Source organism: Phyllostomus discolor, chromosome 4 (assembly GCF_004126475.2).
Source record: "Phyllostomus discolor isolate MPI-MPIP mPhyDis1 chromosome 4, mPhyDis1.pri.v3, whole genome shotgun sequence".
Classification (NCBI taxonomy): Eukaryota; Metazoa; Chordata; class Mammalia; order Chiroptera; family Phyllostomidae; genus Phyllostomus; species Phyllostomus discolor.
The window spans coordinates 37,134,399-37,146,199 of record NC_040906.2 but is presented as its reverse complement, the minus strand read 5'-3'; the positions used below and the strand labels follow the sequence as shown (position 1 = coordinate 37,146,199).

The following is an 11,801-nucleotide window of genomic DNA, read 5'->3' as shown; positions in this document are numbered from 1 at the left end:
TGTGTGTGTCAGTCTCCGCAGGTCTGCTTTGCTGGCTGGATTTTTCAATGGCAGACACCTGTGAGTCACCGGCGGCTTCGAGCCCAGCAGACCCTTGTCGGCCAGCTGCCTGAGATCTCGCCTCGCGCCTCGGTCCCCTAATTGGGGAGAGTTAGCCCCCACCCCTCCCACGTCCGTCTGAGCCCCCAGGTGAAAGGCATTATAAGTTGCATTCTCACCATCTTTCCTCCTTTATACCCGAGGACTGAATGAAGATTTCCAGGTAAAGATTTGCTTATGAACATTTAATTTGTATGCCTAACTGTCAGGCTTGTGCCCTGAATAGCATACGGTGAGCAAAGTATTAATTCCTGTACTCTTTAGAGCTGTGGGAGGCTGAATCTGGAGGGGAATTATGATGCAAATGGGAAATGTATCAGAATAGACAGGTAAAATCCCTCAGCCGTTAGCAAAGGGATCTGAAGCAAAGCAGAACAGTTGGAGTTCTCTTCTGTTACCGCCCCCCCATCCTTCATGGATGTGAGTTAACATAAAATTACGAACTAGGAAATGTTCTCATCAGAGACTCTATCTTTTTAGGATCTGGTGCGTAGGTTATTTATCTTAGGGAAAATTTTAATTAAGGACTCAGAGGAATAAGTAATCTTTTTATTACGACAAAGTAAGTTTCATCAAGATCAACATTTGACTATACCCTTTTTCTTTGGATGAGGTTTCCACGTACCTGCTACAGCTATCATATGTAGGTGAAGAATAACATTATTTCGGCATTCTGCTTGACATATTCAGCAGAACAGTCTGGCACAACAATGACTTCAGTTTTAACTTCCTTGTTTTGCCATCAAACAAAAATTACTTATTAAGGCCCACAATCTTACAGCAAAAACATACTTTAAAATCATAGACCAACCTCCAGTCCATTGTAATAAATCCTCTATAGAGCTCCTGGCAAGACTAACCACATTTTGATGGAAACTTCAGCAACAGGGAACTCACTGCATTTTGAGGTGCCCCTCCTTTCTGTTACTGTTCGGAAATCCTTGTTTACACAGAACTGACCATTGCTTCCTTGGGCCTGTTTCTCAGTAGTCCTGTTTGCCGATCTCCTCCTTGCCCCCCACCTGTGAAAGCATATGCAGAATTTTTTTTCCAGCAGAGTTCCAACGCTGTCATCTAAAAGGAGTCTGTGACCAAAAAACAAAACGAAAAACAGTTAAGAAACTAAAGGTCTAAAGTGGTTCAAAACAAGTTTTGTCTCCTTTACTTGACAGCCTTTCAGATTCCTGAGCCTCAGCTTCTCATCTGTACAGTAGGAAGTGATACTATATCTACCCATTGGGTTATTGTGAGGACGAAATGAGATTATCTTCATGAACTACTTAGTATAGTTACCCAGAAGTCAGGAAACGTTAGTTATCTTAACTAAATAGTAATCATTTGTTTCCTTCCTTAATTAAGATACCTCTCTCTCCCCCTCCCTCCCTCCCTCCCTCCCTCTCTCTCTCTCTCTCTCTCTCTCTCTCATTCTCTCTCTCTCCTAAAGATCCTTAGCCCCAAATTGAGTTCAGTAATTCATTCTAACCTGAACAGTGCAGAATGCAATGAGTTTCTGTCTTCAAATGCAGTCATTCCTAATACTTATGCAATTAAAATTTCTTGAATGCCAACATTGTTTTTTCCTCTTATATTACTTTAAGCCTCCAATTTCCAGTTTGTTAAACATGTTTTAATCTTGATTGTGGCATCCGTCATATTAATTCTGCCTTTCGGTTTTGTGCCACCTGCACATTTTGTGTTTTTGTTGACCAGACATTCCAGTCAAAGGGAGCAGGTCCCTTTGCTATGGTGGCACATATGGAAGCCCGAGGCGCAGTAGACATGGTCCTGGACTTTTGGAGCCTGACCCTGACACCTACTAGCTCCATGACCTTGAGAAACCTCTTAACCATGTTAACAAAATGGGGACAGTAACATGTACCTTCCAGGGCCCTTGTTAGAAGTCAGTGTGCTGAGAATGCCAAGTGCAGCACTGGTTGGGAATCTGGTTAGCTCAGTAGGTACCACTGAGGCAAATTAGTGAATCAGCTGAATTCAGTAGTGTGCTTGTTTATCAGGTTATTCTAGCCCATAAATCAGTCTTCTTCTTAGGGACATCATAAGAAAAATTTTAATCAAATGTGTTGCTAAGATCCTGAGTATTCTCTGATCCATCACAAAAGTAAATGACATTAGCTCAATATGATTATTTCTGAGTGAACTGCTAGTTCCCAAACATCCCTAATATTTTGCCCCCAAATGTGCCCTGTTTACTGATTAAATCTTGAATTTTGCCAGAGATTCATATTAAATTTAACTGGTCTATAATGCCTAGGCATTCTAATTGTGTCCTTCAGTTTTGATTTTTTTTTCAAAGAAAGGTAACTAATTTTTATTGATCCAGAATTTCTTAAAATTTTTATTTGATATTTTCAATTACAGTTCACCTTCAATATTATTTTTTTTTAATCCTCACCGAAGGACACTTTTTCATTGCTTTCAGAGAGAGAGAGGAAGGAGAGGAGAGAGGTGGTTTGCTTTCTCATACGCACCCTGACTGGGGATTGAACCCGCAACATTTCGGTCTCTAGGATGCTCCAGCCAACTGAGCCACACTGGCCAGGGCCTTTATTACTTTGTGTTGGTCTCAGTTGTAAAATTTTGGGGGAGAAATGTGCCTTTGAGTTTCCAGGCTCTTGATACCACCTCCTCTACTATGTTTTCCCAAAGGTTGTCGGAATATTTCTGTGCTCACATCTGTGAGTTCTTCCTGGAATATAACTCACCAGAGTCTGAAGATATGAATTCTTCTCAAGTGACCTCTTCTGCTTCTGTCTTGCTTTTCTCGGAACAAGGTTTCCTCTGTCCTTTCAGCTTAAAGATCATTTGCTTTTAGGAAAGCACAACAGTTGCTGAGCAGTTGTGTTTTCGTTCTCTAATTAATTAATATACCATCTGCCCTAGCATTTGGGCACTTTGTTTTTAACTGGAGTCTGTTTTCCATAGTAAGATGTACTATGAACAGCATGCAGCAAGTTAGTGGTGAAGAAATACAACCGATCACAGCATGATAATAATATTGAAAGTTTGGGGAGTAATAAATAACTCCAGTGAGTATCTAATATGGGAAGAGCCTGTACTTTAAGAATTAGTTTATTTCTTACGAATTAAGAGTTGTGAAATTAAAGATATTTCACAAGGGGCTGAAGGTGACAAGTGAGTGAAGCCAGATGTGTGTGCCAGACACAAGGGAGTGACCGAGTCCTGGGAACCAGGGTGGATGCCCAGCTCGGAACAAGCCACTTCAGAACAGTTTGAACCTTGCACTGGTGAAACAGAACACGGGCCCAAACGTGGCTATGAGTGTGTGGCTTTTGCTTTAAGTGCCCTGAAAGAGGCAAAACTGTGTATGTTCCAGTTTCATTCCCACCATCTAACATGCTGTGAAGCACGCAGATGTTGGATAAATAGCCCAACCTTAATTAGCATTCTTTAAGTGCCTCAGTCAGTGTAAAGAACTTCTGTGCAAAATAAAAGGAGAAAGGAGTGTTGCCCTTGAGGAATATTTAACCTCATTTGGTTAACCTCAGATGCTATCCGGGGAGAAAGCATTTATAAATTAAATAGGCTGGACATCAGTTCAAGAAGAGAATGTTGAGTAAGGTTTGGAGGAATCCCAGGAAGTCTGCGTGAAGGAGATGGGCTTCCCCTCTCCTGGAGGAGGATGATACAGCTTTGGTTTCGGCAGGAAGGAGGGGAAAGGCTGCTGGTAGAGAAAAGGGGGAGGTGGTGTGTTTGTTTCAACATCAGGGAAGGCTAGGAGGAGAAAATGAACCTGGGTGAGCATGATAAGAATTGTAGCTTGATGGGAGGGGAAATTTCCTTGGACTAGTGAGAAATCCAATAGGTAAAAAACACAGCTGTAAAAAATATTTAAGTTAAATGTACCGCTGCTCCCCTCACCCCAGAAAAGACTACACCATCAGCCGTTGAGAATAGGAACTCCATGACTCCTTAGGAGTGTTGTGAATGTATCATAAAATAATTACTGAATTTTAAATAGCAAAATTTTCTGAATTCTTGGTCCTTTGACCTGGAGTCTAAGTGGATTTGGACACTGCTTTCTCATGTCTCCACATAAGAAAACTGATTCTTTTAAGTATTCAAAATTATATATACTACTGCCTAGAATTTAATTCAGTGCATAGCACTGAATGCTCTTTTAATTTATTATTTATGTCTCCTACTTGTTCTAAAATATTTGAAGTAGTTATATGACATAACATAAAAACTTGAATTTGCAGGGAATAGAAAAAACTCTTCCTCTATCCTTTTAGATTCAATAATAGATTAACAGGAAAAAAATAATTACCTATTCCTGCATGGGAGTTCATAAAGAAATGTGATTCAAGGAGACAGTTAGAACTGGAGACTTATATGCCATCTTAACAAATGGTGAGTAAGTGTGGAAGAGGCTAAGACAAAGGGTGGGGCTCCTGAGGGGTACCTTATGGGAAGGTGACTAGGAAATATATAATCAATGGGATTGTTAGGAGGGTTTGTCTTAGGAAGTAAGAATTGTCTCCAGTGTAGTTCTCTGCCTGGTGTTGGAGAGGGAGAGATCTTTACAAAGGGAAATTTACTCTCTGCTTTTGGACAAAAAAAGGAGAAGGCATATTTCATCCTGAAATGCTGATCCCCTTCAAGTTCCTTCAAGTTCCTTAATGACACTTGAAGTAAAGGTTAGTGACTCAGAAAAATGCCAGTTAAGATAATTTGATCACTTAAAATGACTATGATTTAGGTATTCTCGACCAACCAACCTTGAGTTTGAAGCTAGTTATGACCGTTCTGGCTTGAGGAAGGCCTGTGGTCACATTGCTAATTACATTTTCCTTCCCTTGTCTAGTCAACAGCCATTTGAAGAGCTCTTTATGTAGAATCTATTGGTTTTTTCTAACTTCCACCAGATCCAAATAACACAAGTTTGTTGTACATATTTCTCTCCATAGGCTCAGTGAAGTTCAAAGAATATCCTATGATAAAAAGATTTTGTGCAGTGATTTTTTTATTATAAGTCATTCTGTTTAGTGGAGCCTTTTAAGCTTCAGTATTTTATATTTCAAGGTGTAATTTTTTTTAATAAGAACCTTGGTCAGGCTTTTGGATGAACTACAAGTCCACACTCAGAAAAATGACAAATGGCTTGACAAAAAATCATTTTCCCAAATCCTAAACTCTAAAACAACTTTTCCCTTCTCCCTGTGCATGCAGCGGTGGGAGTAGTGAAGAGCACACTGCACTGCTGTGGAAACGCTGCCCTCACAGTGGATCTGTCTGTAAATCACACGTGACAAATACCGAGTTCAGGCGAGATGGTGGGGCTGCTCAGCATTTTAGGGTTCTACTTCATGAGTAAGCCCTGGCCGACTAACAGTTTTTGGAACCAGTGACATGGAGGGCACCCTTGCACCCTGGTCCATGTCCCCTTGCAGATCTGATCTTGGTTCTGACCATCGGAATCCTGCATTAGTGTAACCCTCGAAGCTCACTCAGCCTGGCAGCTTCTCTTTGTTTTTCATTCGGGTGAGCTGGAGTCCTGTTGACTGTTCTGACTTGCTTACTGAGCATTGTTGGCTGGATTTCCATGTGGCTCCAGTGCTGTTCTCTCTCCTCACAAAATGGTTGAGTCTCATATCAGCATTAAATCTGGGTTTGAGGCAGTTATGTATTGCATCAAATTACCAGTTTGGCTTTTAAAATTACATATTTTTGTTACTAAAAGCCTGAGTTTTTATTTGTTTTAGTATGGATGAATAAACCAGTCGACCAGTAACTTAAAGTTAACATATGAGCATTTCCTCATGTTACTAAAATCTTTAAATTGATTTCAGAGAGAGAGAGGAAGGGAGGGAGAAAGGAGAGGTGAGAGAGAGAGAGAAATATTGATTTGTTGCTCCACTCCCTCATCAATTCACTGGTTGATTCTCGAATGCACTCCGACCAGGGATGGAACCCGTAGCCTTGGGGTATGGGATGACGCTCTCACTGGCTGAGCTACCCAGCCAGGGTCTAAATATTTTTTAAGTGTTATATATTTTTGTGTTATGAGCTGTCCTAAAACTTGGTGGATTAAAATAACACATTAATTTCAGAGGTTCTGTGAATCAAGAATCTAGGTGCAGCTTAGCTGAGTGCCTGTGCCTCCCAGTCAGCTGTCAGCTGGGGCTGTGACTGGGTTGTGCAGAGACCCCCTGGGCTCCTCGCCTCAGGGGCTCACAGCACAGCAGCTGGTGTCGATCAGAGTGAGAGGAGTGCAAGACGGAAGTCACGATCTCTTTAAAACCTAGTCTCGGAAGTGGCCCCCAGTCACTTTTGCTGTGCTCGGCTGTTAGAAGTGAGTCCTTAGCCCCACACTTAGGAGACGGGGTTACACAAGGGATGGGAGCTCCAGGAGGCAGGGACCACGGAGGCCACTTTAGAGGCGATCTACCGTAGTTATTTAAGTTCCGTAATATTCCAGGGTATAGACACTATGATAAATCTTATTGTTGGACATTTATTTCCCATTTTTTTTAAATTGTAAGGCTTTTGTGAAAACTTCTATATAGGCATTTGTGTGTTCAGTTGACCGTTCTTCTGGGGTAGATTTCTGAGAGCGGGGTGTTTGGTCCGGGCTTTTCACGTGCCGGTCCTGCGCCTGCTGAACCAGCCCTCACCCGACACCTGTGCTGGAGCGCTGCTGCTGCGGCCCCTCCCCTTTGAGGCAGTCCTTTCCAAGAATGGGTTTGTGAAATAAATTGTTCCATAATTAGGCAGTTTATTTGAATTAGCACATGTTATGAGACGTGCAAGGGAAGCACTGTGACAGAGCAGCAGGATCCCTGAAACCAGCATCGAAAGGTGTGGGTTCCACAGCCGGCGGCGCAGTGGGCCCCTCCTGCAATGTCATAGAGGCCACAAGGTCCCCAGGCCTGGCGTTTAACCTGCCGAAGTGCACAGTTATACACCCATGCACGGTGTAAAGTGAGGGGACATAATTCCTTCTGTTGTATACAATGGTTGTGAGACAGCAGGGAAAAAGGCAAGGGGAGAATAGAGATGGGATGTGTGCTCAACAGAAACAGATTATTTACTCTGAAAATTCGGCACCTGGTTGTCGTCCTTAACTCATGGCTGTACACACACACTCTGTTGCTCTTTGTGAAAATGTAGGAATTTCTTTCACATTCTCTAACAAATTATTTAAATCAATTAACATTCCCTGAGGCCCTTCATTGTGCTAGGTATGTAGAAGTGAGTTTACAAAGATGAATAACAATTATTTACTACCCATTTTTTTTTTTGAAAGAACTGAAGTGATGTAACCATGTTTTTGCCTTCAAGTCTGTCTGGTGTGGGCACAGACTTGTAAACAAGGCAGAACAGGAAAAGTACAGTGATGAGGTAAATATAATATGGAAGCCCAAGGGAGTGATGAAGTAATATTACGTAGTTAGAAGGCCTTTACACAGGAAGTGTACTTGAGATGGACATGTAAGAATAGGTAAACTTTTACAGAGAACAAATCTGTGTGAAGTAATACTAAAGAGAAGGTGGGAAATTATAAGAAACCATTTTAACAAAGCATTTTATGACACAGGAGCCTATGGAATAAATAATTGTCTTAGTATATAAGGATAATTGGATCATGATTTTCAGACTGCAGTGAGTTGAGAATGGAGTGCTCATTTTTCATTGGTTTTGGTTTCATGCTCTGATTCAAGCTCAGATTCCTAGTTTCAGCTACAGGATCTAAAGAATAGTCCAGTTGTAACAAACTAAAGACAATATTCTGACATTGTTACCCACTCTCCCCCTGCCCCCATTCTCCATTTAACAACAGTTGCTTAAGGAACTGGCTGCAGAATTTTACAGAGCCTAATTCATGTGTCACAAGTACTATTGTGTCATTTAGCTGGGATGCGACATGACTAAGAAATGAGTGTAGAATATAAAGTGTAAATGTTTCATAATATTAGTGGTGATTTAGATCAGGTTTTGTTCAACTAGTCATTTGGTTTTTTCCCCAACCAGTTGGTCAGAAGCTGCTCTTCATTTTCCTGGGAGGATTTACATTACAGTGCTGGAGGGGTTGCTGCAGACTGAAGTTCAGTACTCATAGTCATAAACAGGAGTGGTCAGGTGAAGCCAGACATGCACCCAGAGTAAAGCCCGGAAGGGCTGAGGGAAATGCCTGCTTGCTTCTCCTCTCCCCCCTGGGCGGCCTGGTGAATGACAAGAAGCATTGGCACCTGACGTGGATCCATCACCTGAGTCTAAGTGACCATCAGAATGCTTAGATTGCCATTCTTTCCTTAATTATAATCTTAAAATGTTATAACTAACACACTTAAAATAATTAGTGAGTTGGTGTTAGCAGGGGACAGCCCACAGGAAGGGAAGGAAACAACACTGAACATCTCCCAGGTCCTGTGGCAGGTCCAGATGTGTGTGACCCACAGAGCTCAGTTCTTTTTTAGGATGCTCGTCTGAGGCAGATTCCCGGCTTGCAGATGAATTCATTCCACACAGTGCTCTTCAGGTCTATTAGACTCTCCAACATTGTCCCTTCACTTAATGTTGTTTCCTCTGCCTCTTCATTGAGAAAATCTGGGCCCACGCGTGCCCTCATGCATTCATCCCGAGGCTGCCCCACCGGCGTGCGGCTGCGCCCCACCTGTGCTCCGTGCGGCTGAGGCTGGGACGGCTGCGTGCTCAGGTTCCAGAGCCTGTGCAGCAGTGCTTTTTAGGTGACCTTTGACCAAAGTCATACTGCGTTGTCCAAAAACTTCATTTATTTTCTCTTCATATGATGGCTTTAGTAGCACTGTCTTTAAAACTTCATTTGAAACAAGTTTGTTAGATTGTATTGTGACAGCTGTCATATCAGTGTGCATTTTTTAAAAAACTTATCAAAGTTGGTGACCTTTTGTGCAGCCATTTTAATATTGAAGATGGAAGAAAATATGCAATGTTTTCAGCATATCATGCTTTATCATTTCAAGAAAGGTAAAAACACAACAGAAAAGCAAAAAGATTTGTGCAGTGTATGGAGAAGGTGCTATGACTGATCGAACATGTCAAAAGTGGTTTGTGAAGTTTCTTGGCACCGTTGACATTGTGGCCAAATGATTCTTTGCTGTGGGACTGCCTTATGCATGAGAAGATGTTTAGCAGCACCCCTGGCCTCTACCCACTAGAAGCCAATAGTGGGAGATGGCCAACATACTCAAAATATCCTAATCAATAAAATTACTGATGAAAATTAAAAATGTCTTTTATTTTACAGAAAACTAAACAGACTTTTTGGCCAACCCAATACTTCCATTATTTTCTAGCTTTCACTTTTGGTGACAGTATTAAATTTAAATTGAGTTTATTTCTGTTTGCCGGGTGTCAAACAGCTTAACGGTGTCATTTGACCCTGTTTAAAATTTATAGTCTAAATCATGGATTCTCAGTATTACCAATTCAGAAACCTCTGCTTAATGTCCAGTTTTCATGAACCCCCCACCCAGAAGAAAGAAAATACACTTACTGTCTGTTTTTAGAGAACAAATAATGACAAACACGCTATTAGAACTGTTAATTTTTTAATGAAGTTGGTTATTTTTTAATGAATTGGCATTTTTTATTAAATGCATCTACATTGAAGTTTGAAACACACATACACAAGACATTTTTAAAAGACTACAACAGGGTATTTACGATACATAGATTCACATAATTCAGGGGTCGGATTCATTTGAAGCCATAACTTGAAACATAAAACACTAGAAACCTGTTCAGAGGCTTAAAACACTATACAAAGTAGGACAGCAGTAATAACCATTTCTGTTAACCTGGTATTTAAGACAGACTTTCAGAGATTAAGCAGCCTGTTTATTTTCAGAGCAGATTTAGACTTTCTTTTTTCTTTTTCTTTTTCCACTAGAGCTTTGTGTGCATTTAGGCCCAACTCATATTCAGGTTATGGCTGTGTGTGTGAGAGGGAGAGAAGAGGGAGAGAGGAGAGAGAGACCTTTCCTAGCTCACTGACCAGAGCTCCAAAATGAGCGACACAGAATGGACTGCAGTTCCAAGGCCCCAGTAGAGACCCAGTGGATGCTGAGCCCATTTCTGGGAAGTGCCAGGTGGCCTAAAACTTTGTATGCTGAGTGCTTTGATCTTCAAAGTAACACTAAGGGAAACATAATAAAAGGGGCTTTCTTTTCGTTATGTATGACTGTGCTGGGTCTGTGTGTTGGGATTTGGGGACAAAAGGAGAGGGAGTGGTGGCAGGAAAGGCACCCTTGTATTTTATTATTTTTGGCTGCAGTGTCCCGTAAAAATGGCCACATCACTCATTAGGGCAAATTAAGTACACTCTCTGGGCATCTGCACTACTTACAGCCTGAGTAAGTTATCATCTCGTTTTCAGTCTATCTCCCTTTGACCTTGTTTTGTTAAATAAGTTTTGAAAGCCCCATGTTAACATCTGGTCCTGAACACATAGTAGAGACTCGGTAAAGACTGGCTGGATGGTTAAGGAATGTTCTCACCAATAGCTCTCTGTATATCTTATGGTTATAAACTAAAGTATAAATAACACAATTTTCAATATTTCTGAATATTCTATTTTTAAACATTCTATTCTGTGTTCAGCCAGTTAAAATGACAAGTGAGATAAAATACTTTTCTTTGTTAATACCCAGCATCTAATGTTTTATGCCTTCAACTGATAGCCATAATAGTTTCCTAAAATGACAGATGAATAATACAGTCTGAGAACTCAGTACAGTTATTTGTGCTGTCCTAAGAAGATCAGTCATATAACCTTCTAAACTGTTGACAACTATTGAAACTTTATTTCCTAATTATGAATCAACTGTCTTTTTAGGGGAGAGTGAAATTATACAAAGCTTATTCCTCAGTGGTGTTCAGGATGGGACTGTAATTGCCTGTTAACATGTCATGTATTTGAATAGCTGCTACTGTGAACAGTAAGCAGTAGCACAAACTTTCTGGTTTTGGCTCTGACTTTTCTTTAAGGATCACACTTCCTTACATCCCAGGAGGTTTCTGTGGGATAGAAACCACAGAACTGAAATCTGATTCACAAAAACGTGGGGCAGCTGGCCAATCCCATTCTGCCAGGGCAACAGCACCTTCTTTGGGCATGCGGTGAGCAATTCCGGTAGACAGCTCCGGGAGGAGTTGAGTACCTGCGACGTGAACATATCGGTGTCATTTTACCCAAGATGGGGCCTGAAGGCCAGAGCTGACCGCTGGCCCTAGGACAGTGGTCTTTTGGGAGCCTCGGAAGCTCTGGGCTGTAGTGTCCCTGCTGATGGAGACCAGCTCAGAGCCTGGGACAGAGAGCAGAGAGTGGCAAGAGACCCTGGGAAGAAGCTACATTGGTCTCTATTGGTAAAACTTAACTTTACAACTAGGAGCGGAGGAAAATTTTATAAATTCAAGAGGGGGGATTTTTAACACTTAAAAACATAAGCTAGGATTAGATCAAGTATTGCTGAAACAACTTTATTTCAAGGAGAACCTCAGATTAGGAGTGGGGAGCTCCATGCTTCCTCGCCCTGTGATCTCTCCGGGTCAGTTGCCTCTGCAAGTGGAAACAGCCAGGCCTGTCTGCCCATTTCATCTCTTTGTTGGAAGGAAGGCGATGGTGCACATGATGTGAATTAGTAAACGAAAAGTGGTAAACAACCACAGAACACTAGTCT

The 11,801-nt window shown here is 41.5% G+C and overlaps 1 protein-coding gene across 3 annotated transcripts in view; it reads left to right on the top strand.

Annotated features, from left to right (window-relative positions):
- C4H2orf88 (chromosome 4 C2orf88 homolog) overlaps positions 1-11,801 on the top strand; it is a 37,287-nt gene that overhangs the window by 6,294 nt on the left and 19,192 nt on the right. The window contains exon 1 of one of the 3 annotated variants that reach the window (XM_036023177.1): positions 14-262. The exons of the other annotated variants lie outside the window; for them this stretch is intronic. The gene's annotated coding sequence lies outside the window, so the exon portion shown is untranslated. Of the gene's footprint in view, positions 1-13; positions 263-11,801 lie in introns of those variants that run through there. 3 annotated transcript variants of the gene reach the window in all.